General features: G+C 35.4%; 1 protein-coding gene across 1 annotated transcript in view; it reads left to right on the top strand.

Moving 5' to 3' along the window:
- The window catches only part of PRELID2 (PRELI domain containing 2), a 299,465-nt gene extending 285,305 nt beyond the window's left edge, over positions 1 to 14,160 (top strand). The window contains exon 8 of the mRNA XM_032243857.1: positions 13,970 to 14,160. The gene's annotated coding sequence lies outside the window, so the exon portion shown is untranslated. The remainder of the gene's footprint in view (positions 1 to 13,969) is intronic.
- Positions 14,161 to 17,147: the final 2,987 nt, after the last annotated feature.

Here is a 17,147-nt window from a genome sequence, read left to right as displayed (position 1 = left end):
AAAAAAATAGTGAACATTTTATTTCTTTTGTGCTGGGATTTTAATCCTTGAAAATGGCTCAGCAACAGAAAATACCAATGATCACGAATTGCTAGCTTGTGCCGTTTCATTTAGTGCTGACTGAATTCAGTTTCCTCCCCTTGGTTTCCTGGTTTCTTATTTACATATGTTTCTGATGTCATTAAAGTTAGAAATATTGATTGTGTTAATATTTTAAGGTCCTTCTTTAGTGTAGGAAACTGTACATTTTAAAATTATTATTACTGTATTAGAGGTGAGTTCTCACTCTGTTGCCTGGTTTAGAGGGCAGTGGCACAATCATAGCTCACTGCAGCCTTGATCTCCTGGTCTCAGGTGACTCTCCTGCCTCAGTCTCCTTAGCAACTGGGATTATAGGCATGTACCACCATGCCTGGCTAATCTATTTTTAAGTGCTTAAAAATAACTTGTGAAATAACTTTTTGGTTTCATTTACTGAGAGTCTGGTTTAATAGGTCCTGGTAAACTCGAGGTTTCATTTTTTTCTTTTTCTTTCTTATTTTATTTTATTTTTCTACTCTCTGCCTTGCTCATTATGTTCTGGCCACAAAGGCTCTCCTGTTGTTTCTCAAATCTGCAAAATTATTCCTATCCCAGGGTTACATATTGAAAACCATGAGTTTATAGTGATATCTCTAGGTCTAATTCATATCACAGTTCATTCTCATTTCCTCCTTCTTTCCTTCCTTCTTCAGGAGTGAGAAATTTGGCTCCCATGATCTTCAGTATGTTTACTTAATTTGCCTAAACCCTGTTCATAGGCAAACACTTAACCCCATTGGTCTGCTGGCCCATTTGAAATTCTTCTTTGCCAGGTCCCAATCCCTACCTTCCCACCCTCCCCAATGCCTCCCTTGTGACAGGACTTTCTGACTGAATTGGAAGAAAGGAAGGAAAAAAGGAAGGAAACAACTTCATCTTTTAAAACAAGGTTATAAAGTTACTAATGTATAGCACAGGATTTTGGATTAAGGAGTGAAGTGTTTTATAAGCTCTAAAGTTATACTCAATGGCTATTTGTACTCATACACTTAAAATAACATTTACTGAATAAATTAATAGCATGAAATTAGCAACAAATATCCCTGAACTTTAGTAGAGCAGAAATACTAGTTTGATATCTAGTTCTAAATGTTTACCTAGATCACTAAGAATTTGAACAATTATGTAAGTTTATTCATTCCTTTATTCAAGAAACACAATGTAAATACCCTCTCTGTCCCAGAAACTATCCTAAAAGGTAGGGAATTAAAATTAGCAAAATAGACTTGATCCTTCCTGTCATAATGCTTGCCGGCTAGCTGAGAAGCAGACACCTAACGAACAACAGCAATAACATAGAGCAAGTGCTTTGTGACAGCTCCAGAGAGAGCTCTGAGAGCACACTAGAGGGGTGCACAGTCACATCTGCAGGAGCGCTCAGGATTTTCTGGAGAAGATGAGCATTAGGCTGCAACCTAATGTAAACAGTAGTTAATGAGGTGACAGGAGAAGAGTATTGGGGGCAGAAGGAGCAGGATGTGGGAATGGGAGAGAGATCATGTAGTGTTTGAGGAATTAAATGGAATTTGAGGTGGTGGGTACAAATGAGTGGCAGATGTGGAAGAAATTTGATTGGGGTTACCAGGGGTCTTGTGAGTCTGTTAGGAGCCTTGGGCATTATTCAGAGTGTGATGAAAAATCATAAAAAAATATGACAGTGATGCAGTTAGCTCTTTGTAAGCATTTATCTGACCTCCCCACTGAGAAGAGGGTATGCATTAGGGCAAGATGGCAAGGCACAGCAATAGCTCAGATGCTATCACAGCCATCTAGGGGAGAGATAGCGAAGGTATGGCCTGGGTAGAGACCACAAGGATGGACGGAAGTGGGCATGAACCAAGGAGATTTAGAGGTGGGCTCAACGGAAATGACACCTAGATCTCTGGCACTGGCAAATGCTCTTTAATATAGTAGAGGACATGAATAGGTTGAGGTAGGTTGAAACTGAGGGCAATGAGAAAGGAGAGATGAGAACATCATTCCCAAACATTTGTAAAGTTAGAGGTTTAAATTTATTGCAATAAAATTCTATGATTTTCTTATTTTGTCTTCATGTGGCCAAAGACAGAACAATTTTAGAGCTGTTGAGGCATTTCTTAAATATTTCCCCTTTCCCCTTGTGATTCAGACAGCCAACTAATCTAGACTTTAGTTACTAATTAAGCTCCGGGAACAGGAAATGTTTGTATTCCTTAATATTTCAATTGAAACAAAAGAAGGGGAGGTGGGGTGCTGGCAGAAGCTAGTAAATATGTTAGCTTTCATAAGCATGAAATAACACAAGATTTATCATTCCACATTTTATAACTTGGGTGATTTTAGATCTTCTGTGACCAGGCTGACTTTATTGTCCTATAATTCTCAATTCTGTGATTTGCGCTTTCTCTTAGCTTGAGCAACTCTCTCAATTGCTTATGACTTTACAGTTGCTGCAGGGGAATCATTATACACAGATGGCTTTTAGGAGGGGAGTCAATTTGGTAGGCATTTTCCTTGATTACGATGCCTCCTCTCTGCACTGATCATTGCAAGAGTGAAGATTCTTGCATGCCAAATAGTGAAAATGTTTCCAGGGTCTTGAAAAAGAAAAGAACATTGCATTTTGCAGATGATCTCTGTATGACTATACTCTGATGAAAAGGCTGGCTGGTTCCTTTAATTTATTCAGATAAATTTTTATAAGCAATGATAAAGCCAAACCAACATGAGACACCAGAGGGAAAAGACGGAGCAGGATTTGCAGCAGTAAGTAGATATTGACTTGAGCATATAATTATATCCACCTTGTTATATGGTTTCATTTTCTTGTGTTGCAACCTTGCAAATAAGTACAAAAATCATACCAGACATCACTTGTACCCATTTTTTTTTAGTTCGTTGAACTACGCTTCCAAGGGAACACAGGCTGGAAAATGAAATACTTTTTTTATTTGAAGCCAATTTTATTTCTTTTCTTATATTAACTTTTAAATAAACCTTTTATTGCATAGTTGGTGTAAGTTTGTTTTAGAAATGTGAGCAAATGGAAGCCAGTTTTTTTCACCTAAATTCATCTGAGTCTGAGGAAAGGCCTGGTTCATATGGATAATCTTTGGGTTCAGAGCTATAGAATGTAAAATGGACACCATTGACCAGGCTGGTTATTTACATTTAGATCTTACATTTGTGATCGATCATAACAGAAAATCTGTGCCACTGTCTATGGGTGGACTTTTTCATGAAGATTAGGGGAAAAAATAGGTTATACTGGATAGTTTCTGTAGTTTAACTCCAATCAAGCAATGCTTTCTAATTAGCTGTCAAAAGCAGACTTTGCTGCCAAATTTTGAGAACCCAGAGCAAAGAAGAGTATATTCCTGTTGGAAGAAGTCTCCTTCTTGAGGCATACAAATAATACCAAGTATCGAGCATTTACTACACATTGTTGTGCTAAGCATTTCATGTGTATTTTATTCAATCCTCATGTAAAGCCCCTGAGGAAGGTATTACTCTCTCTTTACCAGAAGTGAAATTTAAGTACTGAAAGATGAACTTGCTCCAGATCACAAAGCTTGTCCTCTTGACTGTGAGGCTAAGCTGTTATCCCTCTTCCCTTTCCTCTGTGTTACTTTCCTCTGCAGCACGAGAATGGGTCCATCTTGTCTAAATTAGAATAGGCATTTTTTTTTCTCAAAATTCATTGAAAAATAGCTGAGAGAAAGACATTCACTTCCTGAACACCTGAACATCACCAGTAAAATATCCTCTAGTGAAGGGAATTACAGTGGCGGAGGAAGAGATAAAGTACTCCGTTCATCTCTGCTCTACCTGAAGTGGAGCCAATTTAGAGGTCCTATCTGGAAGAGATCATTGATTTTGTCCCTCTGACCAGACAGTCTGTGATATGTTCATACAATGAATGTTCTACTTGCCTGTCTTTTCATTTACTCCTCACTGTGATTTTACTTCAAGTTCATGGATTTCCACATAGCCTTGTTTCCTTCTTCACAAGTGTATGTCTTGGAAGGGGGCATATGTATCCTTTCATCTCCACATTGATATATGCAGTGTTCTTCCTCCAAATCTTGTTCAAATCTTGAAAATGATATCTGATTATTTATAGTTTAATTCTGAGTTTTCTTTGATGACTACATTTTATTTTTGCGTGTGTTAGAGATATTATTAAAATGATTGTTTTCAGACTATTTTCTGTTTTCCTGTTAATTTCTCAGAGAAATCATTTTTTTTCTTGCTCTTATGTTATTTCCTTGATCTCATGCGAAAATAATTATAGAATGCCTTCGAAAATGATAAATAATAATGTCATGCACTTTACAAGTTTTTATGTTTAAAATTTTGTGAAACACTTTAAAATGTGATGCAGTTATTCCTAATTTACGTGTAAGAAAAAAAAAATCTGGACAGGATTGGCAGACACCTGATGTTTTACCTCCAGCTCCCCATCTGTCTCCCATGTTGCCCTTCTCCTTGTAATATTAATATTTGGTGTTTTTTTATGGATATTTATCTGGTTGCTTTTTCTTCCTCCAATTTCACATTTAGTTTAAAACCCCTTTGGTCAGCTGATTGTCATTTTTTTTCATCTGTAAATCAAAACACCTTCCCTGGGTCTACCCATCACATACAGTTTTTGAATCATACAAGAGCTTATATGTGGATTGCTTTGCCATATGAGCTTTAGGACTGTAAGATGTTATATGTCATTTTATCCTCTACTGCCCTCTTTTCTCTAGTCTATCTCAGGTGGTGGTTTTCCAACTTCAGAGCATTTAAGAATTACCTGAGATAACTGGTTTCCATGTGGTTTCCTGGGATCTATTACCAAGAGGTTCTGAATGGTAGAGTGAGGCCTGGAAGTCTGCATATTTAGCAAGCATTGAAGATTATTCTGATCCAGGATATCTGTGGACCATATTTTGGGAAACACTGTTCTAATGGGCCTTATTTCCATGTCCTGTCCTACCATTTAGACCTCAGATATCTATAGGTTTGGATCCCTACTATGTCACTTTTCACTTCTATGTACACGAATAGCCTTGAACAACTTTAAGGAACAGAAAAACCACCAAATGGATGTTAAAAAAATTATTTGCCATGATATTGAAGCTCATGTTCCTCCTATGCAAACAATCATCTGGAGAAATTATCTCATTTGAGTGTGATAACTGGAGTAGTTTCTGAATCTAAATTCAGAAGCAGCCTGCTGGACTGCAAAAAAGCACATTGGACATATGGGTTCCATTTTTGATTCAGTTACGAATGCTGGTTGTATGACCTAGGCCGAGGCCCTTTCCTTTCCTGAGCCTGTTTAAAATGGTACTAACTCTAGGTTTGTTAAATTCTTCCACAAAAATAGAGTAGAGGAATGTGTTTAAGCCCTCAAAGAACTATGACCACAGCTGGAAGGAGCCTACTACTAAATTTTCTTTGAAGTATTATGTTTTACTTTGAAAATTAGGGTAGTTTTTTTTTTTTTTTTTTGCCTTGTACTCCATCACATATGCATGGTTACTTCAGTGTAAAAGTAATGTTTAAAATTAAATACCATTGAGTAAAACTGAAACTCCCATGGCTTTACTTCCCACTGCCTCACGTCCCAGGAGTCTCTATACTTGAGTTCGAAAATAGACTAGATGAACCTAAAAATTCTTTCTAGTTCTCTGACTTTATGATTTAAGAGAACGCTTTAAGTAAATTTGTCATTTGATGCACTGACCTCTACCTCCAAATCAGATGTTCTCTGATGTCTAAGGACCGAGAAGGTGTTCTAAAGGAAAAAAAAAATACTCACCTATAAGGTAACTGTCATTTTGATGTAAAGGACCCAGTGCTAAATTTATTGACCTGATTTACAAAGGGTTTTGTGATTCTCTAAACTCTCTTTGAGCTCTGTATGAATTCATTGGCCTCAAATTGAACTTGTACTTGCAAATAGTTATCAGAGTGTGGGTTTGAAGAAAAAAATTTGACTTGACATGAACACCCATGCTAGAATTGAATGCAACTAAAGTTTGTTGAGGGTACTTTGTCACACTCATTAAATGTATTGATCTTTCCGTGTCTCAAATCACCTCTCTGTGAACTCCTTGGCCACTAATGATCCCTCCAAATTGGACATTTCTTGACTTCTTTGCTCTTAGAGAGAAAGATGATTTGATAAAAATTCTAAACAATTTGAATTCTGTTATCTTCCATAATAAGAGCTCATTACAGTTCCAGTGTATACCAGTGAACTTAAAATGAACTGTATTTAATTTTGTGAGGAGCCAGAGAGACACACACCATCATAGAGGGACATGTATTATCTCTAAGAAGCCAGCTGTTCCCTCAGACACTTCTCCAAAGGGTGGCAGTAAATAGCTATGATCCTAAGCTAGGTCCCGGTGAGACGCCAAGTCTCCAGAATGGACTACACTGAACTAAATTCACACGCAAGTGATCTGTAATAGAATGTCAATTTATTAATTTATGCTAAGAAATATAATTAATATGGTGGCTAGTTATGTATGTCTTTTGACCAGCATATTTGTAGCTCACCATACAAATGCATGCAAAAGCCAACATATTATCAGCAGTTTGTTTGCTTGGTAAGTATGAGATTAAAGCATAAGTTTAGTTGAATAATCTTGGTGGTTTCTAGGGCACTAAATTATGATAGAATTATGATAGTGTGGTGCATTCAACTCTCCCATAGGCAGATAATGAGCTAGATTCATGTACTTAATGGGCCCTTATCATAGTGGTCATGGGCATGAACACTATACACAGGCTTTTTGGGATCAAAGTCTCTCTCTGCAGCTTACAACTGTGTGATTTTGGATGCCTTCTGACACACTGACCCTCACCTTCCACAACTGTAAAATTCTGCTTTACTCTGTCCTATTATTTTTATAGGTTTTAACTTGTGGTAGAAAAATCCAATTTTCCTTATTTCCTGATTTTTGGAGTCCATCTCAGTGTTACCTCCCTGTAGCCACTGAAACTTCAGATTGAAATTTCACTGGCCTACCTATTCTCAGAAAGAAAAGTTGACTGAAAAAAAATTCTTTATCTCATAAAAGAACCCAGTGACCAACTTTATGAACTGTTTGACTTCTGGGAGAAAAGTGAAGCCTTAGAGTCCTGTTTCTTTCTAGATGGCTTCCAAATGTGACAATTACTGACAGTCAAGGTTTCATAGGTTGTTGGAGGGAGAAAAAATGCCAATTTCTACTCAGTGACTGATCTCAAGCCCTCATTAATCTCTCCATATTTCCCACAAATGCCACATGAAGCCATTGACATTCTAAATTGGAATTTTACTGGCTACTGTTCTTTCATAGAAAGAAAGTTTGAGCAGGAAAACATTTCAGTTATCTTGGTGATCACTTAAATTTGAATAAGACAATGGAAATCATTGACTAGGAACAAATAAATCTCAATAAATATTCAGAAATCAAAAAAGGGCTTGGCAGTCAGGAATAACACCATAAGATAGAGAGCCTCAACTTAAAATCCATGTACAATATATTGATTGAATAACTTCTCTTAGGCCCATACAGAATACACTAAAATTTTGGAAGAAAGAAACAAAATAAATGCCTTTGCTGTCTTAATACACTTAACAAATATGTGTGGAACAGCTGTTAAGTGCTGGCACTGTGGCAGGCACTGGAGATAACAATGGGGAACAGAAATTGGCTTACCCTCATGGAGAGCACATCCTAGTAGAAGAATCAGGTATTATTCAAATGATAACTCAAGCAAATGTGAAATTTCAAATGGGATACGTGTTTTAAGAGAGGCAGCTAGTAGGAATATTTGACCTAGAAAAGGTCAAGGAAAGCTCTCCCTGAGGAAGTAACCAATGAGCTGAAATCTAACATGAATGAAAGTGAACTGAGCAAAAAGCGGGAAGAAAAAGCTAACAGTTTGTACAGAGCTTGCTTGGCAAGAAGGATTAAGTGAGTTCAGGAGACTAAAAGCAGGTGAGTAGGGCTGCAGGCCAGAGACTTTTATTCTTAATCTGATAGGATTCATACCACTAATACAGAGATAACAAAAAGGTACATTAACAAAAGCATACCCTGTAGAAAGAAAGAAGAGAAATCATAGTGTACATTTATCATTTATAAAGTTTCAGTTTTTAATGGAGGAGAGTAAAAATGGTTTCCAAACTGTAAGAAGAGGTCAGTTTCAACAACTCAAAACTGCCAAGCATACTGTTTTCTAGTAGGGAGGCTTACTTTCATTCTTCATATGATCCTTAGCAAAGCTGTCAAAATTTTTATTCATTCTTTGGTTTCCCAATACTTTGAGATTAAAGAACTATTTTTTTCTCCCAACAGTGAAGTACCATGAGGGCAATGTTGCAGTCAATTGCACTCACTGCTAAAGTCTTTATGTCTACTGAGTGTCTGACACACAGTAGGTGATCGATAATATCTGTTGAATAAAAGATCTGAAAAACATAAACTCCATCTTTCTGTTTTAATCCCCACCACTTTTATACTCTTAAGCTGGAAATACAATTGTGACTGAAAGAATCCCTTCTCTTCCTATCTGCTGTTGGAAGTATATAATGACAGCCCATTATGTTTGCTGGGAACACACTGCAGTTAGGGTGGCCACACTGGAAAGCTGTTTGGGGAAAGGACTCAGGAAAGCAGAGGAGAGCAAAGGGGGGCTCAGCCTATTTGGGGCATGACTGGAGGTGACAGGTAGGGGAATCAAAGCAGGGACAACTACTTCAAAGGATAACCACTGTTACCCACTTTGTGTATATCCTTCTGGACTTTTAACAAAATGCAGATATAAATTTCGTATTTCAAAATTAATTTCCAAAAAACTTCAAAATATATTCTTTTTTTACTTATCATGAATTTCTTCTTATGTAGAACATAAAGATCAGTCTCATTCTTCTGTTCTACTTACATATATTTACATATAATTTAAAATTTTTATTTACTTTTAAATATTGCAATAACATTTTAGGAGATTTGTTTTTAGTTAGAAAATTATAAACAAGAAAATGAAAATGGCCCATTATCTTAAAACCCAGATTATCCTTTTTGACATAAAAAAGCCATTCATGCTCAAGGTGAAAAAAATCAAAACAATAAAGAAAATAATTCATAAAAACTGAATGCCTGCCATCCCCAGGTTCTCTTCCCCAATTAAACTGCCTTTATAGTTTCTTATGCATGTTTATAGAAATAAAACTATACAATGCGTATATGGGATATATTTAGCAAAAGTAGAGCATACTATATACAACCGTCTACATATACCCTGATTATTTTCCTTCATAAATCCTGGAATCATTCTGCATCTGTGAGAAGCAAGGATTGTATAGTGGTTCAGTGCATAAACTCTGGTTCCATGTAGTCTGGGTTTAAATCCCAGCTCTACTACTTAGTAGCTTACTATGACCTTAGGCGATTTATATTCTATTAATAAAATGAGGATGTAAATGTTCCCTCATTATAATGTTGCTGTAAGGATTAAGTGAGCTAATCCACAAACTATACTTACAACAGTGCTTCACACATAATAAATTATATATATTAGTTGTTAATATTGTAGCAACATACATTATTGCATCACCTTATTATATTCTCTATAACTGTTTCTGTTATCCCTTCAACATGTAGAGATCTATGCCATTCTTTTGTATTTCGCTTAAACTTTCATTATGAAAAAAAATTAACAGACAGGAATGGAGAGAATAGTAAAAAGCATCCTCATATACCTACCACCCTGGTTCAGAAATTATCAACATGTTTGACAACTTGTTTCATTTACTTCCTCCAGTTTCTTTAAGGGAATATGTTAAAGCATGTCCCAAGTATTGTTTCATTTTACTTGTAAATACTTTTCAGTTTAAAAACTGAAAACATAGCCTCTATGCCATTATTCCATCACATGCCATTATCACATGTAATATAATTCCTTAATATTTTCCAAAACCGGATATATATTCAGATGTCTCTAGTTGCCTCAAAAATGTCTTTTGTAGTTTATTTATTCTGGTTTCAAGCATAATCCATACATTGCATTTGATTGTTATTCCCTTTCTTTTTTTCCCTAAAACAGTCTCCTGTCTTCCCTTCCCTACTCTCCCACCGCTTTTTTTTTTTTTTTTTTTGCCATTAACTTCTTAGAAAAAATGGATCTTAAATAATCCCTCATAATTTGGGTTTAGCTGGTTATTTCCTTATGAGTCATTTAACTTGTTTGTCTATTCCCATATTTCCAGTATCTTGGTAGTTCTATTTAGAGTTTTGGTTACTTCTGCTTCCTAGGTGCCACATTCTATTGTCCCATAATAAGATTCATCTTCCTAACCATTACATGCTGTCACTTTGATGGACACACTATAATTTGTTTAGCTGTTCCTTTGAGCAGATATCTTTGTATACTAGTGAGATTATTACTGGGAATCAAATTCTGTTTAAAATGGTTGGCTCTACATATTGTTTATAAGACTTATCAGTCTGAGGCCTCTTATCTTCCCCTTATTATATTTCTAATTCTTTTTGTTGTTATCATGGATAGATTGAGGAACATATAAGTAAATTTATTTAAACAGACTATAGTTAGAACCCAAATTGCAGCATTTTAAAGCGAGAAGTTTAATTCAAAAAATTGCAAATAGAATACATACAAACAGGTTAGAAGGGTTAGGGCTGAGACGCAAATCAGCATGGTCCAAATACACAGTGCAATGAAAGAGAAGGCACTATAAACTCTTAAAGTGGTATTATTTTCACTTACTTTTTTTTTCTAATTATATATATTTTTTTACATATTAGTTGTATAATAGGAAATAAAAAATAAAAAGAAAAGCAACAATCATAATTTCATTACTTAGAGGCAGTTGTTTTTCTTAACATTTTGGCTTATTTCTTTGTAGTTTTTTTCATTTGACACTAACATTTTTCATAGTTCCAATCATACCTTGTAAAAATGCTATGTAAAAATAACTGAAATGTTCTTTTCAGTTAACAGTATACTTTCTCCCAAATTATTAAGAACTTTTTGGAAACATAATATTTAATAAATTCTCAAAACACTGGAAAGTGGGCTTATTATAATTAACTATATTACTATTATGTGATATTTATTATTAGATATTCATTATTAAAAATGCTTTTGCAAAAACAATTATGATTTAATAAATATTAATGCTTTAATTTTTATAATGTATGTGTGCCAGACATAAAACTTTTCTTGTGTTTTTGAGTATATTCTTTATAATACAAGAAAGGGGAGGAGGAGAAAAAGGTAGAAAAGGAAAAAAGCAGCGTGAGATAGTGCAGGAGAAGGCAAATTATTCTTCTGGTTCAACAGTCCTCAAATTTCAGCGTGCATAAGAATCACCTGCAGTGCTTATAAAATACGAATTATTGGGCTCCACTCCCAGATTCTGATGTAATAGATCTAGATGGGGTCAACAGCCTGATTTTGTTTTTAAACAAACTCCTGGTTGTTTCTGACATAAATGGCATGTAATACACATTTGGGGAAAGTAGCCAAAGTCGGTTCTTCAGGTACTAATAAGCTGGTGATCCTCTGCTATGTGTGTATTCTCATAATGGAAACTAGTAAATAACTGTTCATGAATTCTCTATAACTAACTCAATGTGGCTCTGTTTACTCCTCACTCCCTGCATGTTATAAAAACACTGCAGATTGTCCACAGTGGCAGTTGGCCTGGTTGTATTTTAATCTCTGATGGATACTCCTTGTTCTGGCTGTTTTAGATTTTCTTATCTCATTGTCTTTCTACTTCTTGGAAGACCAGTATTTAGCAGTTTGGATTCTTACAAGTCAGGTTACTATTTGGCTCTCTTACATGATTGGTCAAGATGATTTGTGGTGATGCTGTCAGGTATTCTGAGTTATGCAGTGAGGCTTTCTGCTGATAGAGTATGTGCTTTTGAGCTGGAAATGGCCCTTATAAATCTTTTCTTTAACAAGGGCTTCAAAAATTTGTTTCATTCACTGAAGCTCATAACTATGTCCTCATATCAATAAACTTTGTGCAGGAAAGATTGGTTGCTTGAAGCACTCCTCTGTCTTTTGATGCCACTGAGAACAGGACAATCTATCCATTCAGGCAAGGGGGCTTTCACATTTCTCCAGGATGAATGAAAGCAGGAAAAACACAATGCCAACTATTTCCAGAGTTAAAAAATCTCATGATTGATGGTAGACAGGTAACAGACAGCTAGACACCTTCTGATACTATAGATACTTTAGTAGCTGAATGGTTAAAGCTAGTTCTGTCTGATAGAACCTTCTGTGATAATGGAAGTGTTCAATAATCTGCCATATGTGGCTATTGAGTGCTTAAAACACAGCTGGTGTGACTTAGTAATTAAAATTTTAATTCATACTACTCAATAATCTATATATTTAATGCAATCCCTATTAAAATATCAATGACATTCTTAACAGAGGTTTTAAACCATCATAAAATTTATGTGGAACCACAAAGGAATCCAAGTATGCAAAACAATCCTGAGAAAAAAGAACAGATCTGGAGGCATTACACTAATTGACTTCAGAATATATTACAAAGCTATAGTAACCAAAATAGCATATAAAAGGATACAAGGATATAGTGGACAGTGGAACAGAACAGCGAGCTCAGAAATAAATCCACCCACCTATAGCCAACTGATTTTTGACAAAGATGCCAAGAACATACATTGAGGAAAATAAAGTTTTTTAAAATAAATGGTGCTGGTAAAATTGGATATCCACATGCAGAAAAATGAGATTGGACAGCTACATCTCACCACATACAAAAATGAAACCAAAATGAATTAAAAACTTAAATGTAAAACTGGAAACTATAAAATTACTAGAAGAAAACATAGGGGGAGTGCTCTGTGATATTGAGCTGGGCAAGGATTTAAAAAATAAGACTGCAAAAGCACAGACAACTAAAGAAAAATAGGCAAATGGGATTACATCAAGCTAAAGAGCTGTTTCACAGCAAAGGAAACTATTAACAGAATTAAGAGACAACCTACAGAATGGGAGAGAATATTTGTGGACTATACATCTAACAAAGGATTGATATCTAGAATGACTATATAAGGAACTTAACCGTAAAACAAAACAAAACAAAACAAAAAACGAATAGCCCAATTAAAAAAAGGCACCAGACTTTGATAGAAGTTCCTCAAAACGAGACACAGAAATGGCCAATAATATGGAAGAAGATGCTTAATATCACTAATTATCAGGACAATGTAAGTCAAAACCACAAGATACCTTGTAATTTCTGTTAGAATGGCTATTATCACAAAACAGAAGAAAACAAGTGTTGGTGAGAATGTGGAAAAAAGGGAAAGAAAACTCATCTGCTGTTTAGTGGGATTGTAAACTAGTGTAGTTATGGAAAACATTGTGGAGGTTGCTGATAAATATTAAAACTACAACTACCATATAACCAGCAATCTCATTACTGGGCTATATCTAAAGGAAATGAAATCAGTATGTTCTTTGCTTTTCCATTTTATCACCTACCAGTCTATAAAGCCCATATTTTTTGGTTGGCTCTCTTCATTTCTTCTCCCACAAGATCCCTTCAGAACTTTTGTGCCTGCCTGTTCCCCTAGAATCAAAATACATCACTGAGTGAAATATGCAGTTTACAAAACTATATGTATGCCCTTTTGGTAAGTGAAAACTATGCATAGAAAACATTCTTTTACAACATGGGATTCTAGTTGATTGAAAAATTTTAAACTTCTCTTTGTTTTATCCATTTTCTAGTATTTAGATAATACTTACTTATTTAATTATTTTTTAATTGAAGAAAACTTAAAAATTTTTAAATTCTCTCTTCTACAACAAAGTTCTTGTAACTTCTGCTTTCCTCTGTTTCATTTAGACTTCCTGTGAATGTGCTCAGGACCCCTCCATGCACCTACATCCTCATGAAATATACACCAAAAGGACCTGGAAAAGACATACAAAGTATAACAAATTTTCTTTTATTCACCCTTTGAGTTACTTTATTAGGCCTTGAAAAAAATAACTGTGTCCTTATTTTCGCATGGGCATTAAAACCAATATTTCATTATAGCCTCTAAGGGGCCAGGACTAAGTTAATTGCCTTGAACTGCACGGAAGTACCCCTATGGACTCCAAGAGAAAGGGACATTGTATCTTTTAAAGATGCAGAACATGAACCCCAGCTTTCCCCTAACATAGGAAATAAATAAAAGAGTGCATTAGAACATTTTGCAAGATCATGGAGAAATAGAGACTTTTACCCAGTAGTGCAAGGTTGAGAGAACTTGGCAGCTGCATTTCGAACTCATTGCACAAAGTCCATGAAATGATTTACTTCCCATTGTATACAAATGAGCAAAATCACATACTTAATTTTAGATTCTTCAGCAGTGATACAATTTCTATTCTAGTTCTACTGCTCATAATTTAAAATGGAGAAGGCTTATCTGCATTCATTTCTTAGATCATTGCTTTGGCACTTTCAAGATTTTATCCAACCATGACTTTTATAACCTTGTGGAAATTGCAGTGATAAAGGATGCATCAGCAATTTTAAACCCATTTCTTTTTGTGAAGCCATCCCTCAGCCTTCCTTAACAGCATATTGGAGAGAACCATGGGTCTTTTTTACTGCCTTCATTTTAAAGAGCTTTGTTTTGGTCAATGAGACATACGCTGTGGAAACAAGGCCAATACAAACTTTGTGGTACTTTTTTCACTGCACATCTAACTAACCTTGATTAGATGTAAGGCAAGGGGCTGCTCTGCCATTTTATCCCCTAAAATTGGTTTCAGAGGAATTGGTTGTAATGGAAATGTCAAATCATTTAAATATCAACCTTTAAATACCGTAAGACATATGGACGTGAACATTACTTTGCCCATTCTTCGATTCTAGTATGTCACATGTCAGAACTAAAGGAAGAAGTGAAAAAGAGAAATAAACTATTGCTCTAGAATAAATGACTTAAAACACAGAACTAAAGGAAGAAGTGAAAAAGAGAAATAAACTATTGCTCTAGAATAAATGACTTAAAACACAGATATGATGAATGGATGAGCACGATTGGCTCATCTTTAGAGTAAGGCCTTCTTTTCTCTGAAAATTGGAGCTAAAATGGAATCTACAGCACATAGGCAGCTATGAAATTATACACATGCCTCCTTGTTCCTTCCATCCCCCCTCTTCTCATGCCCTGGAGGACTTATTTTCCTTAAAAGTAAGCAATTGTGAGTACAGCACTTTGACTATGACTTCAGGAAGCTTGCCCTTTGAAATATAATAATAATAAAGTCCTTATCTTGGTGACAGCAATAAAACTTACTATTATGTGCCTAATCTATTACATAGTAAATAAATATTGAATTGAATTGAATTCTGACTACTGGGAAATGAATTAGGCCAGGAAGATGTGGGCTCAAGTCTCACTGTGTTCTTAACTAGCTGTGTGACTATAAGAAAATCACTTAAGCTCTCTGGGCTACAGTATAATAGTGATAAAAATATCTACTTTGTGGGAGTCTAAGGACATAATCTCCAAAAAAATCTCTGAAATAATAAAGTGTAAATGAATAAGTGAAGCAGTGCATAGAGAGCCGTTTAAATGAAGAGCAAAGTGTAATTTTTAACCAAGTTTAAATATGGTTAAATCCATTGCATCTAAAGGAGATACATAGGAGGGAAAGGCACATATGTCTATATTACAGATATGTCTCCTGGGAGTCCTAAACCTATGCAAGGTCTATAATTCTGTGGAATGGCAGAGATGAAGTTGTTAAATTCTGCCTAGAGAAGAAGTCTAATGTCAAAGGACTCTGTCAGACAAATAAGATCTTAGAAGAATATCAAATATTAGTCTTAGATCAGTGAAATAGCAAAATACTGTTGAAATGACATTTTCTATAGGGAGAAAGTCATTTAAAGCCACTTCATATGAGCTGGCTCTAGCTATAGTCTGGAGATATTTTGTCACCTAGCAGAGACTTTCTCTATATGTGAAACTATAGGTTGTTGGATGTTCAACCACTTCTGTGATACATGTCAGCTTGGTTTTCCCAACACTGTTAGCACAGAAAAAAAGAAACTAACACTTACAAGGCAACTACCATGATAAGCCAAATATATTGCATTTATTATGTTGTTTAATTTAGGTAGGTTGATCGAGTTAATCACCTGTCATTTTGTGAATGAGGAAAAAGGGACTCAGGCTTAGTTTACTAGTGAGGTGGGAGGCAGTTTCAGCCTGCCTTACTCCATGGTCACGTACTTTTTAGTTGCACCAGCTTTTCCTCAAACTATGCTCTGCTGAAAAGTTCTGTGATCAAATAATTTGGGTAAATGACGCATGCTCTACTCCCTTTTCAGACATTTGCAATATCTATTAAAAGGTGAAAGGCTCAGTAAAGTCAAACAGTTAAGACTCTTAAAATATTTTTTACTTAGTTTTTTAAATTTATCATAAAATACACTTTTCCTGTGTTTCTCTAGAAACACACGAACACTCAAGAAACACTTTTGAAGAACAGATACTTGTGCACTGTAGAACACAACATGAAAAATGCTTGCCGCTTCCTGTCTTGAGTGTAAGCTTGTTTAGTGAAGTCTTATCATCTGAGAGTAATTGTGTATGGGCCAAAGTACCTAAATAGGGAATGTTTGTTTTCTAACTATGTAACTTTGTTCATGACCGTGACATTTGCCACTTCCTTTTACTACAAGAAAGACTATTAGAAGGGAAATAAAAATTGGAGTCCAATTTCCCATCTAATCTAGAATCTCCCCAGTCATAGAATCTAACTTCAACTTCTATCACAGATACTTCTGTGGCTGATAAGCTCACTAGCTGACAGCCTCTACAAGGCAATCTGAAAAGATTTTTGTGCATCTAAGACATGTAAATGGAAAGAGAAACATCCAATCAGTTGGTCACCTGAATTCTTGCTTTGATTAGCAATAGACAGCTCAGATATTGTCGAATATGCAAATATTTGGAACTACAGAATTTCAGAGCATGCCCGACTGACTCGGTCACTATGTTATTGATAATATGTAA

This window comes from Sapajus apella, unplaced genomic scaffold (assembly GCF_009761245.1).
Source record: "Sapajus apella isolate SASKATOON/1434 unplaced genomic scaffold, GSC_monkey_1.0 scaffold1, whole genome shotgun sequence".
Classification (NCBI taxonomy): domain Eukaryota; kingdom Metazoa; phylum Chordata; class Mammalia; order Primates; family Cebidae; genus Sapajus; species Sapajus apella.
The sequence above is the reverse complement of the archived record's forward strand: the minus strand, read 5'-3'. Positions and strand labels throughout refer to the sequence as shown.